At 39.7% G+C, this 12,316-nt stretch overlaps 1 protein-coding gene across 3 annotated transcripts in view; it reads right to left on the bottom strand.

The window, feature by feature from the left end:
- HS3ST5 (heparan sulfate-glucosamine 3-sulfotransferase 5) overlaps positions 1-12,316 on the bottom strand; it is a 204,097-nt gene that overhangs the window by 98,747 nt on the left and 93,034 nt on the right. For 2 of the 3 annotated variants that reach the window (XR_010372223.1, XM_064447433.1), the window contains exon 1: positions 108-478. The gene's annotated coding sequence lies outside the window, so the exon portion shown is untranslated. Of the gene's footprint in view, positions 1-107; positions 479-12,316 lie in introns of those variants that run through there. The other variant, XM_064447434.1, reaches the window with a different exon arrangement.

Genomic DNA, 12,316 nt, shown 5'->3' with positions numbered 1-12,316 from the left:
TTATCCACCTGTGGCTACGTTTAAGCAACAAATGGAAACATAGTCTGCACCGGTAATGGTTAAATAAAACAGTCCTGAAATTTCAGGAGTGTAAGTAATATACTAACCTTTGTGTCCTTATGCACATCCAGAAAATCCAGCACATCTATATTCGATGAAGAACATTCAGGAATAATTTAACTCATCTGTTCCAGTGTTCAGTCTCAAGAAGCCTTTAATGGTTACTGAAAAGACCAGTGAAGGGATAACGCAACGCCAGGTATGCAGATGGAAAGATCAGACATCTCTGCTGAAATGGTGTACAACTCGCTGAGCCTGTACAAAAACAGAAGACACTTGTTGAATATTTGAAAAAGAAAACAATAAAAGAAACGCTCAGTTTCCCTCTTTAATACTGAAGAGAAATCTTGTGCAGTAGGGCCCCAGAGGCAGTGCTTGCCAGCTCAAGATTTTGAATGTACTCAGTATCTTGTAAACATTAGCAGCCTGGAATCTAGAGTGCAGGCTAGGGAGGAAGGCGAAGGGGAAGTAAAATTACAACAAATGTATTTCACAGTAGTAAGCCCCAAACAAAAGTCATTCCGAATAACAGAAAATTGCTAATAACACAGTTTTTAAGTGGGCTACAGGAAAAAGATTGTTAGATCTTTACTGGCAAGAGGCGATATACTGCACGTGCTACTGTTACTCCACTGCTTTTTACCCTTGACATTGACCAGAAATTTATTTTACAACCATTTTGTAAATCACTGGAAAAACTATTTTTATACTGAGAACAATGCCAGACCCATCTGGAGAAAACGATAATAGTATTTAGAGAGAATTGTTTGATTGTTCTTGTCTTTTTTTCTGTTTTCTATTTTTTTATAATCTCTCTATGCCTCCACATTGAAGAAATGGGTCACAGAGGCAAATGTGAATATGGTATTTAATTGCAAACCCTGTACTACAATTTCTAGCTTTTGGCACAAACACTTCTCCCTTCTTTCAGAGTAAATCAAGCCCCAAGGAATTTGGAATACAGTTAAGCCCTCAAAATCATCAATGCCAGTGTGACCTGCCAAAAAATATTAACTCTGTAATTATTCCGTTAGTCAGGAAAAATACTTCTGAGTGGAGAAGCAGAATTAAGTCTAAAGATTTCTACAGAAGCATTACAAAGAATGACCAGTTTGAGCACCTTACAGTATGGTCAGAGTCTAACAACTGCAGATGCCTTTGCACACTTGAAACTATATCTTGTTGTTCTATGTTTGACGCACCAATAAAAGAACATAGAAATGTACAGTGCAGAAACTGCAGAATCCAGTGTAAGTCTCAAAATATAACAGCCATCCTTTCTTTGCAATGAAGTGTTTATTTCACTACATAATTTCCATCTACATTGCATAAAGTACTTGGCTCAGGAGCAGCTTACTTCTGACTGTTGTTGACTGAATGATACATGATTTACAACACTGAATTGTTTGTTTTTCCATCAGAAACATTTATTTGTTAATAATTTATCAGACAAATGGCTTCTGATTGAGCAATTTAAAAAATGTAGGCAATCAATGGCAAAAGACACCAAGCAGTATATTATAATGATAGAATAATTTGAGCTGATACATTAGCTGAACTGATAATGTCCCAAAAGCCTTCTTTTGATAGCTCAGTTTCATAGAGTAAATGTTCAGCTAAAATAACTAATAAAACATCTCAACTACTGCGCTGTGAAATTGTGCCAGTATCATGAACAGTATCTTTGGAAACTAATCAGGTTGGCTCCAGAAATCAAACAAACAAACAAACAAAAACCCTACCAAACTTCCCGGCAGGTTAAGTATACATGAAAATGAGATTAACAGTCACAGGAAGGAGACAAATGAACTTCTCTCTCAAACATGTGAATGGAACATTGGAAATCATAAGGGTCTGATTCCTTCAATGTCAGTGATATTTAGAGATATAGATTGTAGCATTAGATCCAAACAGTGTTTGCCATCACTTGTATGCACAACACAGACAGTGAGGGAAGTAAATACGATAAACCTCTTAAGAAGGAGATCTCAAGGGCTCTTGACTTATCACAAATAAGTCATGTTCCAAGCTACAGTTTTCAGCTACGGTGATCACAAGGAAACTAAAACTATTTCTAAGGGCTATGCTTTGACAGTCTTCACTGCCTTTGAGGTTTTAGAGAAAAGGAGGGAGATTTGAAAACACTTTTGGAGGAAAGATGTATATATACATCTCTCCCTTTTCTTATAAGTGCATTACATGAATTAAATAACTTAAAATTTTCCAGGCTAGTACTCAAGCTCCCTAAGAATAAAGTTGCTGAAAGTCCTGTCATTTTATAAGCATTCTGTAATTGCAGAATGGACTGGTTTCCCATCAGGCTTAAGAAGACTAGTCAATAATGTGTTGACAGTATGTAGACTTATTTATAAAATGGATACTGTTCAGTTTAAATGAACACACATATTCTGCCAAAAATAGATTGTTTTCAAACTCTGTAATAGATTCTGTTATTTGATGAAATCTCATATTGATTATAAACAATAAGTTTCACGAATGACAGATCTACCAATAAAAGCCACAATTCAGCATAGTATATATGCAAATATCAATAAATGTAATTATATATAATGATCACAAATTTAACCAATTTATTTATTGTAAACTGCTTAAATGAATACATATGAAGCGAAAAATCAAATTGAGTAACATATTTGCATTTTTTTTCTTATTTGATTTTGAATTTAACTCTTTGTGCTAATGAGAATACTACAGATTTTTGTTTAGTGATTGTCCACTTTCCATGTGTATTTAACTGCTTTATCTAAGACTAGATTCTTTGCCCAATGTGTCCTTTCAGACTCCATGCCCAGGATCCATAGGGGTCTCCATGCTCCACAAGGGGTGAAAAGTACATGGTAGATCCAGCCACTTTTAGTTCTTTCCCAGAGTAGGATTCCTTTCAACAGACTGCTTGCCTTTCATGTAAGGGTGCTAGCATTAGTGTAAACACTATTAACCAATAAGTTGTGTCACTGTTTTTGCACAAAAACCCTTCTAGCTGATTTTGTTGTAAGCTAGATACACTCATACACATCCAGGGCCTTTAAAAACAGAGAATAAGCAAAATTTTTAGGGACCCAAGCAGTTCCTGCATGCAAAGCCTCAGCTACGGTCTTGGCCTATGAATTGCTACTAGGTCCTGGTCCTCTGACTGTTCTCACTTGCCTCATGTTACTTTGCTCCTGGGCTCCCTTTTGAAAGGAGCTGTTTGGTTCCCCACATGTTCTGGGCATCACCCTGGCCATAGTTCACATGGACTTCACTCCTCATAGGTGGTAGGAATTAGACCTTGCCAGGCTTGACACCTTCTGTCCTACGCAGTTGTTCTTGTGTGACCCGGGAAGCTGTGGTTTCACATACTCCCACGTGCCCTTATGACGCGTCTCCTGCTTTTCCTGCATTCACTTGGTGGAAAGACAGGAGGAGAGAAGGACTAAATAAGAGATTAACCAATTGATGTAGATATATCATTCCTCTCCATTAAGAGAGTAAACCCCTTACTCAGCCACTTGATGACTTAAAAGCATTTCAAAAGCTCATTGAATTCAAAGCAAAGGATATTGTCTCTCATTAGAAACTATTCAAGAGGAGTCACCTGCACTGCGTAAAGGTTTGCACTGTTCCAGGCTGAGCTGGTTCCCGCTCCCACCAAGGGCAGCTAGATGCTGCATAGCTGTGTGGTTGCAGCAGTGTCTAGTATTGTGGACTCCAATCATTAAAAACCATAAGTCAAAGCACACAAAAAAATAAGATCTGCTGAAGGTTATGTTTGTTTGTTTGTTTTTAGTAATGAACTTGAGTTGGTTTACTGGTTTCCTTCTCTGAATCTGCTAGATGAAATTTCTTTGTGTGTTTCAAGTACAAGAGAGGATTCTGCGATAAATCTTATAAAAACAGATGAAAAGAAAAGTCTCCTTATTGTGGAAAGGCAGAATTTAAAAAGAAATCTTATTTTTCTTTTTAGTTCAGAAAATAGCAAGCAACTAAACACTTGTACATTTTAAGATGTAACCTCGTCTTTCTTCATGCATGAAAGTTACTGTCCCTCAAATAATACACAAATCTGGTCATGTGCACCTAGTCCATTGCAATTTAAAATATGATCTAGATTAAACCATGACAGCTCATCATACGTGCTGCTTCAACAGAGTGAGACGGAAGGCACTAAATCTCAAAGGGTAGATGTTTTTTCTTTTTTACTTATCACTGTGGTCTCTTGCAGTAGTAATGACCTGAGGCAAGTCTAAACACCAAAGATCATTCAGACTAAGACCAAATGAACAACATTTCATTGGCTCGTTTTAGTGCTATTTTGAGGCCACATTCATCTTTTATAATTAAATAATACAATAGTTAGTGTGCATCTTTCTAAATCATTTCACATGCCAGTATTTTAACAGAAACCTATGGAAAAGGTAAGGTGAATAAGAAGCAGCCAACCAGGTACATTTCCTTATAGAGGCTGCTGTAAAAACAGCACAGAAAGCAGCTATAGCTGCTCCCATGGTAGTGAAGAGACTATCCTGGCAGCAAGTGTCAGGGCTGGTCTGGCAGGTTCAAGGCACAGTCAGAGCTGGTCCCTACAAAAATAATGAATTTGCCATGAATGCCATGAAAACACATACAGAGAGCCATAATTATGTGACTTGGGACAGAGGAGAAAAAAAACCAACATGAAATACTTGAAATACCTGGGATTCTCACACAGATTTTCACCTCCTGCCTTCCCTCTGCTCAGTGAAAATCATTTTCAGAGTAACCCAACATTTCTAAACCTATGGCATCTGCCCAACCCTGACAATCAGACTGTGCCAGCTTTTAAGAAAGCAGAGCTTCCAGTATTTATATCTCTGGGGTAAACCTTTCTGACAGATTGCCTTAGGGCAGTAACATTGGGAAGCCCTCCAGCACAGACCCGCAGAGCTGACCACACATAGTCCAGGAACACTTGATGAAATCTGGGAGGAATTTCTGTAGATGGTTTCTTCCACCTGCCACATATGTATGAACAGCAATTACCCTCAGGGAAACAACCCTCCATTCTCGCAAATTTTGACACGCCACATATTACCTATTCAGCTGTTATTCAAAATGTTTGAGAGATGTGTGAAGGCATGTCATCATGATGACCACACCACTGTGTTCGTCACCAGCTTTTCAGTTCCAAGATAAATTTTCGTTGCATGGTGGTATGAATTTCAAGCCACTCAATAAGTTGCCTCCAAAGAGCTGAATACTAGCAACCTGCATTTTTAAAAAGATATATTTTTCCTTTTGAACTCAAATTTGAGTGTGATAAGACATGCCTTGGACTATTTTCATCAATGTGTAATAGAGGTTGGTAAACACACTGTGCTAGTGTATCCACTTTTCAGGATAAGCACAAACCTCCTTTTTCTCCTGTTTAACTGCCAGGCAAAAAGTGGCATCAGCATTCTGTACTGAGTAATGTGTTACTATGGTGTCAACCTAGTGCAGTGTGTCTACATTAAGAAAGTTACAAGAAGTAAAAAAATCCTCAAACTAAAATTACATTAAAAAAAGGTGTGAAATGTGCAGTAAATCTCTTGAGGCAGTAGTCAGAAATAACAAGGTTCTATTGTCATAAATGTTTCATAAGAAAAACAAGAATAAAACAATAATGGACAAACTTTCTCCAAGTACCCTTCAGCAGTGGTATGTTCAACAAACAAAACCTCATTTATACCTGAGTACTGTTCAAAGTACCGCAAAAGAGCATGTATATACCTTTAATCCACCATATTCCATATATACAATACATATGTATCATATACAGTTTATGTGGGTTCTCGTGCAACAGCTCTACAATAGTTATTCAATGCAAACTGCTACCTGTGACAAGGGTAGCTGCTCTACTAATGTGAATTAAGTACCTTAGCACAACTCTACAGCCAGTTACAACAGCTGAAGCTCTGGCACATGATCTACAGAAATGGCTCAGTTTTATGAAGAAACTGCTAGTTCTTGGAGGAAATAAATAGTGAACTTCCTCTTGAGGGGAGACCCTGCTGCAGACACAAGGCCAACTGGAATTTTCTTAGCAGTAAATCTATTTTCTATGAGAGTCAGAAAAAGGAACAGCCAGCGGCACAGCATCCATGCGTGTGTGCAGAGAGATGCCTTTCTATCACACTAACATGAGAGACAGTGCAAAAGGGTACAAGGAGTGGATGGAGCTATAACACCATTCGTGTCACAGCCCTGGCAGCAGAGGTACACCGTGCTCTCTGGGAAGGGAGTGCTGCAACACATAACGACCCTCGGCAGCTTTGTGTGACAGTGAGAAGACGAGGAGGGGCAGTGGGACTCACACACGCTCATCAGCACACTACAAACTGACAACCCTGTCCAAAGATTTCATGAACACTGTTTAGGTACCTATATTTAAAAAGAAGACATTTGTTATGAAGATATTTCTCATAATACATGTATTTCTGTGTTCACATGTGTTTAAACACATGTATTCATAACACTATTTTGGGGCAAAAAGAAGAGGGTAAAATCAGCATATATTCTGGTAAATGCTATGGAATTTTCCCCTTCAAAACCTGAATACATATGAATATCAGCAGCGTCATTTCTTCAGAGCTACTTACTACATCTTACCGTGTAGTGCCTGATACAATCTGTAAGTGGGAGAGAACAGGTCAAAAACCACCATAAGGGTTTCTTCTCTCCTATGTCATGAGTATTCTGTCTTTCCTAATCCATTAGCTCAAGGTCACTGGCAGGCTTTTCTTTAATGTTAGGCAGTGTGAGGGTAGATATATATTTGGTCTTCTGTCCTATATTCTTAACTGCAACTTCCAAATATTCTAGTTATCTGGGTTTTTTAAAAAGAGGCAAGAAAAAGCACCAGAAGACCCATTACATAAGCATATAACATACAAGGAGAGGATGAGAGAACTGGGTGTGTTCAGCCTTAAAAAGGGAAGGCTAATGGGAGACCTTGCTGAGGTCTGCAGTCACTTAAAAGGAGGGTGTAGAGAAGATGGAACTGGAGTTTCCTCAGAGGTGCACAGTGGGAGGGTGAGAAAAACTGGTCTCAACATGTAACACAGGAAAATCTGGACGAATAAAAAGAAAAAAAATTTACAGCATGAGTCAGCTGGAACATGTTGCCCAGATTGGATGTGGAATCTCCATCCTTGGCAATATTGAAAACTCAGCAGGATGAGGTTGAGCTACCTGCCATGTTCTCAGCAGGAGGTTGGACAAGAGGCACCCCGAGGCCCCTCACCCCTTCTGCTGAGCAGAATCCCTAGTTCCTCTGACAGATCAAACACTGCTTGCAGACCTGCTTCCCCAAAGTGCTGGGTATCGCTACAGAGGAAGGAGTTTCTTACTCTTCTGAGTGAAATCCATACAGCAGTACTCCGAATCCCAAACCAGACCATACACACATGACCCAAGGAGGCTCAGCCCCATCAGCTTTCCAGAGGAAGTGCAGCCTCATGCAAACCTAACTTCACAGACCTGAACTGACTTACAAAGATGCATAGACTGTAGAGAGCAGTAAATACATTCTCAGTGCAAGTATCACAACGGCTTATCTTTTCAGTACCTTTGCCCGTTAGTTTTTTCTCATTCGGGGATGAAGAACATGCCAGTCATAAAATGAGTTAAATGTCTCTCCTTGACCACCTTCTCTTCCTAAACTGATAAGCATATAAATTAGAAGAATTAATATTTTGCAGTTCTAATTACTCTGACTGGGTAGCTTATTTATTTCATCTGTGTTTTCAGCAGTTTCACATCTTCTTGATGCAACAGGACGTTCAGGGTTTTAGTATGTTTCCAGACAGACAATGAAAACAATGTAATCCTGTACTGAACCTCCTGGGATCTGATTTAATCCCCCTCCCTCAAAGGCAGCATCCTTTGATCTCAGCACCTTGCCTACCCACCCCTCCTCTCTCCTGCCTCTTGCAGTAGCAACAAGCAATGCCCACAGCTGGTGGAGAGACAGGCGTTTTCCACGGGCATGCCAAGGGACAGCTGCCAGTTGAATGAGGCAGCACTGCGGGTATGGATGCACCGTGTATCTATCTGTACACCCCATGAAAGCAGCCTATCGCTACCCAGTCAGTTGTTTAAACAGTCTAAATGGCCACCTTTTCAGAAATCAGTTCTGCACTTTAGGCAAAGACACTGTCAGCCATGAAGAATGCAAGAAAGTTGCCTGTGCTAACAAAATTATCTTGCCGTTTCCTGGTTTCCTTCATAAACACACAGAGAAAGAATTGCTCTGCACCACATAACAGCCGTGTTTGAGACAGAGCAGCAGTCTTTATCTCCAATTTGCTTTTATGTCAGTTCCCATCCTGCCCAAATGCTGCCAACCATTATGATATTAACAGCAGATTTGAAAAGTGTTTTTCCTTTCCAGACCAGAGGTATTCAGTCCAGTCTCAGATGACATGGTTGAAGTTTCACAGCGTTCTCCTGTCACGTGTCAGATTAATTAACTCAGCCCTGATTAATTAAAATTAAAGGTTTCTTTTATTCAACTATCTAAAATACCAAATTCCACTGATTTCCTGCAGATACACAGGCACAACAATTCCCACTGCAATCTTTCAATATTCTTTACAGAGATACTGTGCCATATTCCATATTCCCACTAGAATTTTACTGATGTGGCTGTACTGACATTGGTAAGATTATTCTTGATTTACTTTGGCATAAAAGAGATCAGCATCAAGCCTATTGGGATAAGATAGTTCCTCCCCATGGACATATTTACTTTACTTAAGACTACCAAAGAAAAAAAACAAACATTGCTCGGACAGCTTCAATATACCATCCTTTCTCATGGGGGGGGGGGGGGGGGGGTGGAAAGAAAAAAAAGAATTACAATCTGCTCTAAGGTGATCTGCTGCTCTCTTGTTACCTGGAAGAATAAGAACAGTATCAATCCAGCAAAATACAGTTAACTCTGACGTTCAGTTTTATACGTACATATGATCTTTATCCAATGGTGCTTAAGAACTAGGCAGTTCTCTTTAGTGACTGTAGGGGAATAGACAGGGATCGGCAACCAGAAGATCACGGGATGTGACGGAAGGATAGACTCCTCCCCATAGGAGTGGCAGGAACAGGAAGCACAAGAGCTATATAAGCGTGTGACGCAGTTAAATAAACAGACATTTTGTATCCATCATATTGATGTCTGTGCATCGCTGTCCCCAGGGTGGGTAGAGCCCTGTGTCCTGGAGATATGCGACCCAAGATAAGTTCTCCCGTAGAAGTGTACAGCTACAAATGACAGATCTGGAAATAAGAATTTTTCTTAAAAAAGATGGGGATGGCTTCCATTAAAAATTGAGAAAGCAATTGAAAAGAAAACAGAACCAGCTTAAGCTGTTCTCACTTCCTGTGTTATTTCTATGCACATGTATTTACCAGCTCTGGTAAAAACCAGTGGGTCCCCTAGACCAGACTCCCAACAATTGCTGTCTTTTCTTGTGGTGTTTCATCAGCTGAAACTGATAGGAAGTCTGGGGAAAAAAACTGAAAAAGAGGCTTATGATAAATGAAGATTGTCAAGGACAGGCAGGTGAGTGACAGAAGCTGCTTCACTGAGAAAGGAAGACAAATGCTTGAAAAGACTTTCTTTTTGTTTGGTGATTATTTTCCTTTTTATTAAATATATAACAATCAGTACTATCTGAAAACCTCTTTTTTTTCTTAGAAGACAATTAGCATTAGTAAGTAATCACATTGCTTCTCAACTATGTCAGTTTTGGAGTTTAAGTGTATAACTTTAGGGTGCTCAGGCACAGGGGTGGTAAGAACAACACAAAAACTTGAAATGAGTGGAAACTGTAAACATAATGAAATAATGCCACCTGTGATAATGTTTCAGCAGGCCGTGTGGAAGAGTGGTGGAGCTTCTGTGGATGCATAGAAGGTTTGTTTAGCCACAAAACTTGACCAATAAATTTGTTCTTTCAGCTCTAGTTTGCAGCCATGACATCTAATTAACCTGTGAAACTATGAGTTACGTGATGGAGCCAAGAAGCAACCCTACTGGGCCTTTCCCAGTAAAAGACTTCCACTTATGTTAACAGAAATACTTTGCACAGAGACCTTTCAAACGGGGTGCAAGAAATTAAGCAGACTCTGCTAGCCCCAGTTTAACAAGCTGGACACAAAGGTCACTGATTTAGCTCCACAAGTATATGACTACACCCATGACCTTTAAAGACATGCAGAATATACATTTTCTTAGGAGTTCTCATTACTGCTGTAGAACAAAAACCTCTGCAGCTGAAAAACCTCCTTTGAGTTAAAGTAAAAGGATATTTCCCCCCCCCTTGTAATAAAAGAAGCATTATTTTCTGTCTTTTTTTCTGGTGACCAAGCCTTCCCTGTGCAATCAGGGCATGCTTTCTAGGTTTTATTTTTCCTACAACCTGAGGTTTGTTTTAATTCATTCTTCAATGAAAACTGAGGTTCTTATGTGCTCACTTGACCATGGGCTTTACAAAAGACCACAAAATATCATTGGGCTTACAATCAAATCAAGAGCTCTGGCAACACTGAAAAACAAAAACCACAAAACAAAATACCCATCAGCAAAACACCATCTTTTCAAAGCAGGTGCTTATGGAGAGAGAGCTCTCTTGTTTTCTTACAATTCCCTGTTAAGTTAGTTTCACATTACACACCAGCTATGCATTACTGGCAGATTGGGTTGATGTGGCACAACCTGTGACCCAAAAAGATCACCAATGGCCATTCCTCAGATCCTAAGGCTCTGCATACAGCAGCAGAGACCACAATGGATGTCAGAGGCAGCTTGAGGCCAGAAAATGGAAATATATGTGTGGGCCTTCCCAAATGGTAATTTCAGCTCTGGTTTTTATGCTCGCTTTCACTCAGGCTAAAGTGATGCTAATGACATTCAGCAAATCTTCCACTTCTACCTTTGGTTTTTTTTGAAACATCAAGATAAAGACAATGGGCAGAGTTGAATTAAGCACTGGTGGGTCCAGAGGAGGGCCACAGAAATGGTCAGAGGGCTGGAGCACCTCTGCTAGGAGGACAGGCTGAGAGAGTTGGGGTTGTTCAGCCTGGAGAAGGCTGAGGGAACACCTTATTGCGGTCTTCCAGTGCTTAAAGGGGGACTATAGGAAAGATGGGGCAACCTCCTTGGCAAGGCTTATTGTGACAAGACAAGGGGTAATGGTTTTAAACTAATAGAGAGTCAATTTAGACTGGATACAAGGAAAAAAATTTTTACTATGAGGGTGGTGAAACACTGGCACAGGTTGCCCAGAGGGGTGGTAGATGCTCCATCCCTAGAAACATTCAAGGTCAGGTTGGAGGGGGCTCTGAGCAACCTGATCTAGTTGAAATTGTCCCTGATCACTGCAGGGACCTTGGACTGGATGACCTTTAAAGGTCCCTTCCAACCCAAACCATTCTATGATTCTATGACTAGTCATAGATATATTTGCAGCCCTGTCCTGTAACCCTGCCCTGAGCATGTATGGTCTCTGTGCAGGTAGGAACTGATGGATGTTTGAGAAAAAGGTTTAGTCTACCAAGTTCATTCCATTTAGAAAGAGTACTTTCAGGAGTACACAGAAAGAATAATTCTTAAATCAGTGGCTGAGAAGGTCTGTGTCCAGAAAGTGCTTATTCCTTTTTTGATAGTCTTCTCTAGAGATCTGTGGGACGGACAGTTCAAAGGACCTAAAACTTATCTCCCCCAGTCAGAAGGCTGTGCCCTTGGGCTTGCTGCTGTCACAGCATACATATAACCTCCACTCATGCTTTTCTGAAGCTTACCTTGCCCACCAGTTATAAGACTTATGGTGACTCAAATGGACAATGGTGGTTTGCTATCAAATAAGCTTAAAGTTAGAGATAGTTAAAAAAAGGAAAATAATATAGGAGCAATATTTTCCTGTGTTTTTGGGAATCAAAATTTTAAACTTTTCAAGCTAGCTTTGCTGAAAATGCAAAAGGATAATCTTATCTGCAGCTATATTTATGCAACTGAATTATACCTCTGAAATGAGTACTTGCATAGACAAACTTTCAGGCTCAAGAACTCAGGTGTAACAGATGTGGTCATTTAATTAATTTCTATAGATAAATTATGATCAGATTAATTTTACAATGTACAAGATGGACAGAGGTGCAGCAGTTCATACTACTTTCAAAACAATTCCTGCTCAGCATTGCTAATTAGGAAACCCCAGCAGAACAAGTAATATGA

The sequence above is a fragment of the Phalacrocorax carbo genome, chromosome 3, assembly GCF_963921805.1.
Source record: "Phalacrocorax carbo chromosome 3, bPhaCar2.1, whole genome shotgun sequence".
Lineage (NCBI taxonomy): Eukaryota > Metazoa > Chordata > Aves > Suliformes > Phalacrocoracidae > Phalacrocorax > Phalacrocorax carbo.
This window is presented reverse-complemented; position numbering and strand designations above follow the sequence as displayed.